The sequence below is a fragment of the Amblyomma mixtum genome, chromosome 2 (assembly GCF_055824585.1).
Source record: "Amblyomma mixtum isolate Tamu chromosome 2, ASM5582458v1, whole genome shotgun sequence".
Classification (NCBI taxonomy): domain Eukaryota; kingdom Metazoa; phylum Arthropoda; class Arachnida; order Ixodida; family Ixodidae; genus Amblyomma; species Amblyomma mixtum.
Genome location: NC_143013.1, coordinates 23,892,774 through 23,905,276, shown reverse-complemented (window position 1 = coordinate 23,905,276; position 12,503 = coordinate 23,892,774).

Below are 12,503 nucleotides of genomic sequence, written 5' to 3'. Positions count from 1 at the left end.
CATAGTGAAAATTGTCACAGAATGGTCGGAAAAGCGCCGTACTCGTGTTAAATTAGATGAAAAAATGTGTGGTTAAGCGTAATTAACACTTATTATTCCCGAAAGATGTATAATTTGCGTATCGATATAGCCACGGGAACGGTGTGACGTTACATCCACCCGAAGTCGTCACGGCATAGTGTCCTCGGCTTTCGCCTCTCAACACTTTAGTTGCCAAAGTGTCCTCGCAATTTTTTTCAGCATGCGCGCTAATTTTTCTCTATTTTCAATAATATGAACATCTCGATATCAGCGCCGGGCCGAATGAAGTGTTAGCATTGTGCGTCAACCTCATCTTCATCTGTCAGTATTTATCCTCACCTCCCATCGTCGTCTTCGCCAATATTTACGGTATATTTACAGTTGATACTCTGATGACGCACACGCGTAATACTTCTAGTGTCCATGCTGCTCGTGACGTTGCAAAAATTTAATTAGTGTTAACGCTGCACTACAATCAGCGGAGCGACGCTGAAAGGAGGACGGCTGTTGCAGGCTGGTTACGGCGCTTTGGGGCAGAGCCGGGAATATACGGCTCTGCTTTGGGGGAGTCTCGTCAAATCAAGCTATTACACAGCTGCAGCTCTTGCGATGTTCGACTGTACGCTGGTTATACATCCGGGACGGAAGCCTTTGTCAGCATGATTTTATTGCATATACCATCGTCTTCCTAGCGCTGAGAGTAGTGGCACGTCTCACTATACCCTTGTAAAAATGGTCTATAGACAGTCTATGAACTTCTTATAGACTCTCTTGCCTTACTATAGATATTTTTGTCTATTCATAGTCTATAGACTGTTTATAGATAAAATTCTACTAAAAGTGCAGGGCCATAAATCTATAGATTGTCTATAAACTGTCTATTGCATTTGCATTGCCATAGACTGTTCTCTAGGATTTGTCTATAGAGAGTCTATAGACTTTATAGACAGATGTCTATGAACAGCCGCCCCACCGTGGTGGCTCAGTGGGTATGGCGCTCGGCTGCTGACCCGAAAGACGTGGATTCGATCCCGGCCGCGACGGCTGAATTTCGACGAAGGCGAAATTCTAGAGGCCCGTGTACTGTGCGATGTCAGTGCACGTTAAAGAACCCCAGGTGGTCGAAATTTCCGGAGCCCTTCACTACGGCGTCCCTCGTAGCCTGAGTTGCTTTGGGACGATAAACCCCAATAAACCAAAACTATGAACAGCCTATAGACTGTCTAAAAAATTTTGTAAGGGCAATAGCTGCAGCCACTGCAAGACGTCGCGACTTGAGCCGCGGTTTCAACGGGCACCGCTGTGACGGTATGCAATGTTACTATACTCAACCACGTTATACTTAACCTCGTTACAGCCAGGCCCGGCCTAAAAACATGCTCCTGCTTCAGAATTGTGCTTGGTGCACTTCTACGGCAGTCATAGAAAAAACCGTTCCAAGCATCCATTCTCCAGATAATCCTTGTTCTTGTTTTCATTTCCCCTCTTCACCGTTTTATGTTCCCTGAAGCAGCGTGCATTCATCCACCAAAAGCGCTGCGGAGCTGCGAGAGGCATCCAACAGCTGCCTGCGGAACGACGGCGGCTGGATTTTACGAGCGCTGGCTTGAGCTAGCAATACGTCACAGGAAGTTATTGTTTGGGCAGTTGCTCCAGTCCACTAAAAAAAAAAGTGAGGGACGCACATACATGACACAAAACTTTGCTTTTCACGGTTTTTTTTTCCTTTCCTAAAATATCCTCCACATCGCGGAGTCGCGAAGAAATGACTACGGAAGTATTAAAGAACGAAGGACGGACTAATTTTCGAACTTCTGACACCATGCAGTGCGCACAGGGCGAGCGTGTGCGCGGCATACACACGGCGAAATGCGTTTTTAAGCACAACGCCTAAAGCTTATATAAAGCATGCTCAGAAAGTCCACCCAGTGCACCGCAGGGGCTCTGCTCATACAATATGGCAAGTGCTACCAGCCAAACTAAGCCGTTTGAATGTAGAGCATGTGCCTACTATTTTGTGTATACTAATGTGTCTTGTAAACACCTCCATTTATTTTTTTTTTAAGAACCACTGATTCGAGCAACGGTGAAACTGAGGCAGTGCTCTTGGAGATCGTTTCGCCTAGGGAACGGTAATTTGATTTCGCAGGCAGCCAAGAGCAATTATCTCAATTAATTTTTAATTTTCACTTTTTTTCTTCTGAAAACGTTAGCCACTCGAAAAAATGGTTTGGTTTGGTTTATGGAGTTTAACGTCCCAAAGCGACTAAGGCTATGAGAGACGCCGTAGTGGAGGGCTCCGGAAATTTCGACCACCTGGGGTTCTTTAACGTGCACTGACATCGCACAGTATACGGGCCTCTAGAATTTCTCCTCCAAAGAAATTCAACCGCCGCGGCCGGGTTCGAACCCGCGTCTTTCGGGTCAGCAGCCGAGCACCATAACCACTGAGCCACCGCGGCGGCCACTCGAAAAAATATACTCAGAAAAAGGTGTAGCTTTCATAGGGGTGCTGTTTCTGTGACGTTAAAGCGCGATTGGTTTTATATTTCTCGACCGCTCGTTTGTTCTACGCTTTAATGCGACAAAGACGACCTAGCAGAACGGCCAGTGTCACCTGCCGCAGAACATGTATTTCAAGGAATGCCCATGCCTGACCCGCGCGTCTCTAAGTGCTTGACTTTGGGCACGTTCCCCGCGTTATGTGCTTGCTATCGTATTCTTTGCATTAAGATTCTTCGTGTCAAGCTAGCAAAAGCTGTTCTAACGCACAGAGAGAGTTAAACTTAAAATTAAATAATTAATTAATTAACATGAGCGCCATCCTGGATAGAGACCCTGGTCCGGGGTTCTCCTTTTGCAGGAGGTGCGGAGACATTTAAAACAATGGCGGCTCGTCATTAATACATTTTACATAAACCCGTCTTATCAAAAATGCCGTAGCGAAGGTATCCGTATTAACTTCGATAAGTTTTTCTCAGTGCAGCATGACGATGCAGAGACTGGACCAGGACAAGCGCTAACCAAACTTGCCCTGCTCTAGTCTCTTGGAAGATGCGTTTGTCTTGCTCCTGCCTCGGTTAGTGTCGTCATGATATATGCTGAGAACAACGCATCAATTATGCACCACAAGCACAACAAAGTGTTCTTCTAGACCAACTTCGACCCTCGATGGCTTTTCGGCGTCCTTTAAAATTTCTATACACCAGCGATTTCGCACGTCGCCCGCCTGCAAAAGGCGGCATCCGAGATTGGTAATCCAACTCGGGACCTCGTATTCAGCAGCACAGTGCGATAACCGCTAATCTACGGCGGAGATAAACCCTCTCCTCCACCTTCTGTCGCGCACACCCTGACGTGAGAGCGATATGAGTACTGAAAACTGGCGCACATCCCTAATTACGCGAGGAAGCGCGGAATAAAGGCGCTGGTCGTGTTGAGAAATAACGAAACGATGCTTAAGAAACTGGGTCCGATACGACACTGGAGTCGTATCAGACCGACACTAATGCAAGTGTACGGATGCAGCGAGTAGGCGAGAGTGGCTCGTCATTCGTCATTCGCTCCCCGGCAGAAACTGACTACTTGCACTCACAAACGCAAATGCGCATGCTATTTATAACCGGCCTACTGCGCGTATAGCCACACTCCGCGTACGCGGTGAACGGGAGACGTCGCCTCGTTGTCGGCCAAAGGCACGCGAGGATTCCAGCCAGCGGAGGAATTCGTTCGCCGCTCATAATTGCATTCTCACTACCGCCGACTGAAAAAAAAAAACAGGGTCTGAAAATGGAGTGAAGCCAGAGAGCGAGAGAGATCCGCTGCCGCCAGACTCCAAGCAGGACTGGCGGCTGCGCGCGAAATGTTGCAGCGCCCAAAGCCGCGAGTGTTTCATGCGGAGAAGACGCATGCATTGGGGTCTGCGCGCGCGCGCTCTTTGCATGCGTAACAAGCGGCGCCCCTCTCTAGCGCGTGAAATTTTTCTCGGCTTCCGTCCAATTACGGATGCGCCGTGGGCTCCGGATGGAGAGAGCGTGGAAGAAGGCGGGAATGGCACGCCTCCCCTCGTGCTTGCGGCAGCGCTGCTGGCAGCGGCGCAAGCCGACGAGCGGAGCGGACGTCGGCCGTCCCACACTCTAGACAGAAAGGAGTAAAATGGGAGTAAAGTGTCCTCTTAGAACAGTTTACTCCCTTTAAGGAGTTTTGCTCCCAGTTAAGGACAGCTTACTCCCTTAAAGAAGTCTTACTCCCAGTTAAGGACAGCTGAATAAACTGTCCTCTTAGAACAGTTTTCTCCCTTTAAAGAGTTTCACTCCCAGTTAAGGACAGCTTACTGTTCTCTTGGGACAGTTTACTCCTTTAAAGGTTGGTTGGTTTGTGGGGTTTAACGTCCCAAAGCGACTAAGGCTATGAGAGACGCCGTAGTGGAGGGCTGCGGAAATTTCGAGCCCCAGGTGGTCGAAATTTCCGTAGCCCTCCACTACGGCGTCTCTCATAGCCTTAGTCGCTTTGGGACGTTAAACCCCACAAACCAACCAACCTTGAAGATGTCGTACTCCCCGGCCGCGGCGGCTGAATTCTGATGAAAGCGAAATTCTGAAGGCCCGTGTACTGTGCGATGTCAGTGCACGTTAAAGAACCCCAGGTGGTCGAAATTCCCGGAGCCCTTCAATACGGCGTCCCTCATAGCCTGAGTTTGTTCGGGACGTTAAACCCCAATAAACCAAACTAATAAGTCTTACTCCCTGTTAAGGACAGCTGAATGAGAGTAAACTGTCCTCTTAGAACAGTTTTCTCCCAGTAAGATGTCCAGTTAAGGACAGCCTACTGTTCTCTTGGGACAGTTTACTCCCTTTAAGAAGTTTTACTTCCAGTCAAGTACAGTTGACTCCCTTTTTACTCCCATAAAGGCGTATTCATATATAGAATGCAGGGCGGCTTCACTGAGCGGGAGTTTTCGGCTATGACATACTACGACGCCGATGTCGTTTACCCTGAGAAAGTCATATCTTTATTTTCGTTACCTTAGAGTGACCCACTGGTGTCGACACAGTCATGTCACTCTAGGATATGGCTTTTGTACGGTGCTGAGCTTTTGCGTGTGACCAGAAACCCTTGCCGTCCGGAGACGTGGGTTTGCGTACGTTGCTGTGGTGGTGCTAGATGCGAGATCAGGGGACATAGAGTAGTCCAATTAGTACTGGCTAATTAAAACTTCTCAATTATTTCTCGCTATCTGCTCATAAGCGTTCACAACTTTGGCGAGAAGTGCACACTAATGTTATGCACAGATGCGAGCTTAGCGAGAAGCGATACTGAAAAGGTCGCCTTGGTGAGCGCAACTTGGTGCGCGCCTCTTTATAAATTGAGAGAGATATTTAGGCACTTGATTCAATATTTTAATGTTTAAATTATGAAGCAATCAAAGAAAACAAACCATTACCTCCATATTATGTTAGCTAATGTACTCAGATTCAAAAACGAATTTCAAAATCTTTTAAGCACTGCAAAAATTGGAAAAATCGGCATGTTGCCAAATGACCAAACCTTTTGGTCCATTTTGTGCAGGTAGTCCGAGTCCTGTGAAAGACCAAATCGAAGACCTCGAACTAATTCTAAGGCCCAAAGACTAAGATATACGTTATCCAACAAATGTCTTCCTATTTTTCCCACAACAGTATTCAGAAAATGAGACGAGGAATTGTTGGAGGCTGGCCGGAAACCGCACATTCACGCCCTCCTTTACACACTTAGGATTAGCTTTAAGGGCATGGCGCGGTAGCGCTAATAGGTTTTAATGCTCATACATGCGGAATTGGTCACTCTTTCACAGACTGCGGGGAGTCTTCCAGTTGGTCATGGAACTCTATGGAGTCTTCATACCACTCCTGACGCAGTGTCGCCACTGCCTCGAGGCTGTTCCAAATACAGCCATCGGTGGGGCTCGTGAGACCCATGTAAATTTAACTGCCGCCTACCTCCGTGGGCAGTTTGTTCACAATCCAGTGGGCAGGTTGTGATGACGTCACAAAGTTACGTGACGTATACGTAGCCCATTTAGATTCTCTGGGTATTTTTTGCTCACGCCGACGACGACGTCGGGTTTTGTGCTGAACGAGACCCTTAACGCCAGCGCGTTAAAAATTGTTAACGTCAAACACGCCAAATATAACAATGCATTGAAGCCGCCGCGGTGGCTCAGTGGTTACGGCGCTCGGCTGCTGACCCGAAAGACGCGGGTCCGATACCGGCCGCGGTGGTCGCATTTCGATGGAGGCGAAGTGCTATAGGCTCGTGTACTGTGCGATGTCAGTGCACGTTAAAGAACCCCAGGTGGTCGAAATTTCCGGAGCCCTCCACTACGGCGTCCCTTACAGCCTGAGTCGCTTTGGGACGTTAAACCCCCATAAACCAAACCAAACCAACAATGCACTGCCGAGAACAAAAGCAAAGAAATGGAAAATGAAATGCCCGAAGGACTTAAATAAACAGTAAACAAAAGATGTGATTCAACCTGTCGTTAAAAAACGGAGGAAGCATTCGGGCATTTGATTCTATTACCAACGCTGTTTGTTCCGCACGGCTATGCTTGAAAAAGTTGTTTGTTTTCCATAATTTGTTTTAACTGCATGCAAAGGCTAAAAGGCACTCGCGCAGGACACACACAGTCAGTATCCACACCGCAAGAGCCCGTAAATGTTCTCAGTATAGGGAACGCATTAAACGGCTATACACTTTCACTTTGCCGCATCTGCTTTCTCCGCGTGCGAATATTATTTTTCTGCGCTCGTCTGAGCAGGAAAACTTCAAGCGGATAACAATAAGGCTCACCCCGATAACAATGCATGTCCAAGTTCTGCCAGATAACAATTAGGATCACCCATGTCGTTATAAACGTAAACTGGTTACATCGCCGCTTAGGCAGAAGAATATAGTTATTCACGTAATCCAGCTAGAGCTACGAAGAGGAAGCAGCAGCAGCAGACGAGGAAAATTTCTCTAAAGAGTGCAGGGGACTAAAAAGCTCCCTTTGAATTCATATATGTGACTAAATTTATTGAGCACATTCCTATACCCAGACCCATCACCTGTGGAGGCATCTGTCACACAACCACCGGCCAAGCCGACGTCGACGGTAACTCCACTGCGTGCATATACGCGTGTTACCTTAGCTGTCGTCCGTTATTGCTCAGGCAACGAAGACACTCAATGAGAACGCGTGGCAAAAAATACGGGGTGCAATACGCGCGCATTCCACGCAGTAGCGAAGTGCGGGTATAGCACTGACTATAGGCAGTAAGCTTTAAACTCTATGCAACCGCATGTAGACAGGGGGCTGTAGTGATAGAGGGGCCAGCTAACAAGACTAAAGCAGCATCCTAAGCTTTATCGAGACCAAAGATGCGGCACAGTTTCCTCTACGCCTAATACCCCACTTTTGTCTGGAAACATGTCAATCTATTCTACTGCAGCTGAGTAGAATTTCTATTCAGTCTCTTAATTATTTTTATTGAAAAATGCCCAAAAACAAGATTAGAAAATTTTGAAACTTCACGACATGGTAGCCTAGTAACGAAAAACGAGCAAAATTTTCTACATAGAAAATTATCGCTCGAAGTGTGAACAAAGCAGGGATTGGCGCTGATCCTGAAACGCGTATGGAGGGGGGGTGGGGGGTGCAAACGTACGGCCCCTTTTTCGGAACATGAAGAACCAACTGCGACAGAGTTCATTTAGAGGTTATTTATTATTGCGTTAGCAATACCATCCTCATTTCGGCAAAATCTGTCTGTTTGGTGTGTGACGATGCCGCCGCCACCCTCCAAGAGACCTCCACCCGCTACCTCCCCGCCTTTGCCCTCCGCCCATTTGCACCCTTCTGAATTTTCCACCCACCACCACATAACCCACTTCAACCCCCAGGAAGCTGCAAGTGTTACGAGAAACGGTGTTACGGGAAGCGGGAAAAGCGTCAAGCCGCTGTATTGCGGCTTTTTTCCCCCCCTTTCTCCTCATCCATACAATGCATATGTCTGAAATAGACTCCGACTTGACACGTCTACGTGGTCGGGTACTCTCCTCACCGTGCATACGACACCAAATTCCCAGCACAGCCACTCCGTATGAGAGCGACGCTGCTACAGCCAGAAGTCGCGCATGCGCATGACGAGACTTTCGTCAAAATGTATTTGCATTTTGTGCATGCTTGTACACAATGGCATCGTTGTAGCGCAACACTTCATTTGTTTATTCTCCATTCAAAAGGGGGGGAGGGGAAAAAGGAAACGTCAGCTGCAGCCCTCGTTTACTAAAGCAGGAGGGCGTGAATGTACGTCGGGCGACGAGTCAACGTCCACACCAACAGCACAAATTTTTTTCAGTACTCATTTTCACTCTTTAGTTATTCGTTGTTTTCATACTTATTACTTATTCCCACCACCGTTGCGGTGCCGCGGCAGGCTTGCATCCGGCGTGCGATGTAATGAACACTTAGCTGTAATTATGCAAATACCCTCATCTTCTGTTAACCCTTTTCGCGAGGCTTGAAAATGATAAAAAGAGGTTGTGGCGCGTCCGCGCTCAGTGGACTAACGGACGTGCTCGCTGACCTCCAACGAGCGGTTGACTCTCACCACCAAAAACCGACATCTTTGCATACATTGATTTTGGAAGCTTCGCGCATCGCGCGGGGCAAGAAAACGTGAAGAGAGGGGACGGAGTAGCACATGGGAAAACAATAACTGTGTGGATGCAAAACATAAAAAGGTATATCATTAGTGGTAATGAGGTGCAAATTTCTGAAGCTGTCTCTCCTAGTCTGCGCATCTGCGTAATTTGCTTTTTTTCTTTACTTAGAAGGTTCATTCGTGGTACAGTTGCCGCCAGCTCCGCTTGCGCGCAGGAGAGAGAGAGACTGCGAGAAAGTCTGCAACTCTCCACTACATAACAGTGCTATGGTCAGGTGAACTTAGTGAAATAACGTTTTGTAGTTAACCCATATATACCTAGTCCTGCATGTAGGTAGCCGCTTTTTTGCGCAGTAATTCTACATAGCTTTGCTGCATAAAAGCCTGTGCCCGCTAACATAGGTTGAAGAAGCTCTATGCTCTTCCTGTGCAAGCGTTGCGTTGTGCGAGTTCAGCTTTGTGCGTTGTGTGCATTCAGAAAGGGTTGCTAGTCTTACCTGGAAGCAGTCAACCGTTTCGCCCTCATAGACTACACTGTGACTCCACAAGAAAAGTAAACTAGAGTCAGCAAACTATGGCCACCACCGCTCGAGTAGGCGCATGTCTCAGGTGTTAAGCTTTAGTATAGCGCTTTAGTATAGCGCGGTGCGCCACCTCGATAAACTTACGCGGGGAGCCAACTCCACCTGCACAGTCGCAGGTGCGCGCTTGCACCTGTCGCCAACTCCAACCGCACGTATGCCATTCCATCTGCAGCAAGGCAGCGTGCGCACAGTTGGCGCCTCGTGGAAGAGGATCACTTTGCAACCGTGCAAGAATCTGAAGTCACATTCTTTGAAATAAGTCAATTTATTTCTCTCATTATACACAATCTAAGCGCACAGACAGCACACTCCAGACAACTGTGACCAGCACTGCAAGTTGCGGAAGGCTGGGGCACAGCTGTATATTTACAAACAATTAATACCAGCAGCTGTTACACTGGCTGATTGGAGCATGTACCTACATGCGCCCCCCCATGCATATGGAAGGTGCACTCCGTACAGCACACCACAAAGCCACTCAGTTGTTCCTTTTGTCATGGCAATGACACCTGCACAAAATACAGGCATGTACAAACTACCTGTTTTACATATGATGAAGACCTGAAAATGACACTACAATAAGCTCACGCTGATAAGAACTCATGCTATCACTGTGCAAAGTGGAAGGCCAAAACAAGAAGGCAGAGGATCCGCTGCAGCAACACTTTCAGGTATACAACCACTACATTACAGTTTTCAGACTAGTCGTGTAGAACTACAAAGGACCATTTACACCAGACTGCGTTCTGACAGCTATGACATAATAAGGCTTTTTCTCACCATGACAAGAGTCCACCATGCTGCGCTCAATGAATGATGATACACTTGATATTTTTGGCATACTTGGTAGTTTTTTGCAGAAGCTTGCAGATCATTGAGAAAGCAAGAAATGCAGACTGAGAGCACTTCAAACTCTCTGGCATACAGAGCTTGTAAGCTGCTCCCACAAGAGGGAATTTTTTTTAACAAAAGGCAGGGAACGTTGATCTAAGCCAGCACACTGCAGCCTCCTATGCTGCTTCCTAATATAAAGCTAACAGAATCAGCAAGTCATGAGTAGTACTCCAAGTGTACTGAAAAGATTCTCTATCATCACCGATCTCTTGTGACCACACAGAGCCGTAATTGTCCAATCATGAACCAATGCTCGCAAGCTACCCATCCTATGCTTTCAGTAAAGCCCGCTGTAGAGGCTCACAACAGAAACTAAGAAGTCTGGGCCATCAGCACAGTGGACTGCCTAAGACCATGCTAGGAGGCAAGTTATATGAACAAGATCAAGAAGGTAATTACCTACAAAAGGGCTGAGTTGAGCCCACACTTCAACTCGCAAACAAAGATAAACATGCCATTTCACTCAGACAATACATGGCAGTACACACTGTGGCAAAACTCGCGCCGCACCGACTTCAGAAATAATATTGCACAGATTACAAGTTTTCCCAATCACCAACATTTTACATGCTTTACTCAAGCCTACAGCAAAAGAAACTCTAACCGGAAAGGAATTTACAGTTTCCCTGCCAGGTGCTGCAAAGAAGAAACACACACACACACATTGTGCTACCACATCCTAAAATCCTTTATGATAAATAGGCAAAAAAAAGAGCACTTTTTACACTGGTACAAGCAACTAGAGCACTGCACGGGCCTCAATCTGAGGCCCAAGCCCGGCCCGGGCCTGAGACCTGAAGCCCGAGCCCAGCCCAGGCCCGCGGCTTCAAGCCCGGGCCCGGCCCAGGCCCGCTAAATTATCGCTCTAGGGAGCCCGGCCCGGCCCGTGAATCCCGGAGTGAAGCCCAGCCCGGACCCGGCCCGGCCCGTGAATCCCGGAGTGAAGCCCAGCCCGGACCCGGCCCGGCCCGTTTCACAGTAACGCTTGAGGTATAACTGCTCACTCTGAGCTGCTACTAGACCGATAAGAAACTGGCCGACAAAGGTTATGAAACCGCAGTTTGGCTTGCAGGAAGTTGGTTCTTTTTAACCCAGAAGGAAGTGATTAAGAGTAGTGCTCGCCAGGCCCGTCTTTTGGACAGTGATCTCATGTAGGTGCGCAATGATAAACTCTGAAGTTCTGAGAGCTAAACAAAAAGGGCTGCATACGCGCGTAATATACTACTTCGCATTCCCCCACGATTTTAATCAGTTATATTTTGCCGCCTGCGAAGTATAAACATTAAAGCTGCCTAGCAAGCAGTGGGATGACATTTTTTCTTTAGTCAACGCAATCTCACAGGTTGAACTCATAGCCGAACTGGTCGCCTTTCAGCAGAAACGAAAGCTAAAAGGCTTGAGTATTTCACGGTGTTTGAAGACTATAAGCGTCCTAAACATTTCTGTATTGGTATTTTTTGGGATTACGAACAATCTATGGCCAATTAAGACCGGTTGAATTTTTACTCTTACTGGTGGAGCAGAAGATAACGCGCGAACCACGTGGAAACTTACAGGGCAAAACACTTGTCATGGCAACCAGGCTGAAGAAGCGAGGAGGAATAGATGTGGTTATGAGATGAGATTTACAAACTCTCGCGAGCTTTTGTGGCTATTTCATTTACGAGACGTTCCGGTCAGCTGATCAAAAAGAAAACCAAATGCGCTTTAGTTTGTGAATTTTCTCACATGAGAAAAATATAGCTATAGAATAAAAGCTACGTTTTGGGGGCTTAAGGGCCCAAGGGGAGTCATCCTGTGAGAGATACTGAAGCAGAGGCCTCCGGATCATTTCGACCACCTGGGTTTCTTCAACTAGTAATGATACTACAAAGTACATGACTGTCATGCTTGCCGCCTAAATAGAAACGCGGCCGCCGAGGATAGGAGCAAACCCTAGTTCCCCGGCTCAGTAATGACACTAAGCCACCGCGGAGTGGAAATAAGGAAATAAATAAGTCAATGAAAAAAGCTTAGTTTTTTTTTCTCAGCGCGTACTATAAGCCATAACTCATCCGTGTCGCTGCTCCAATGCCGCAGTTTTGTACTTCATTCTGCAATAGTGAATGAATAGTCGGACACCAGACGTTTCTGTACGGACCCAAGCCTTGCTCGGGTCCGCAGCTTTAAGCCCGAGCCCGGCCCGGGCCCGCAACTTCAGGCCCGGGCCCGGCCCAGGCCCGGCAAAACAGATCATGTCCCGGCCCGGCCCGTGGGCCGGGCTGGGCCCGGGCTTTCGGGCCGGCCCGAGCCCGTGCAGTGCACTACAACCAACACC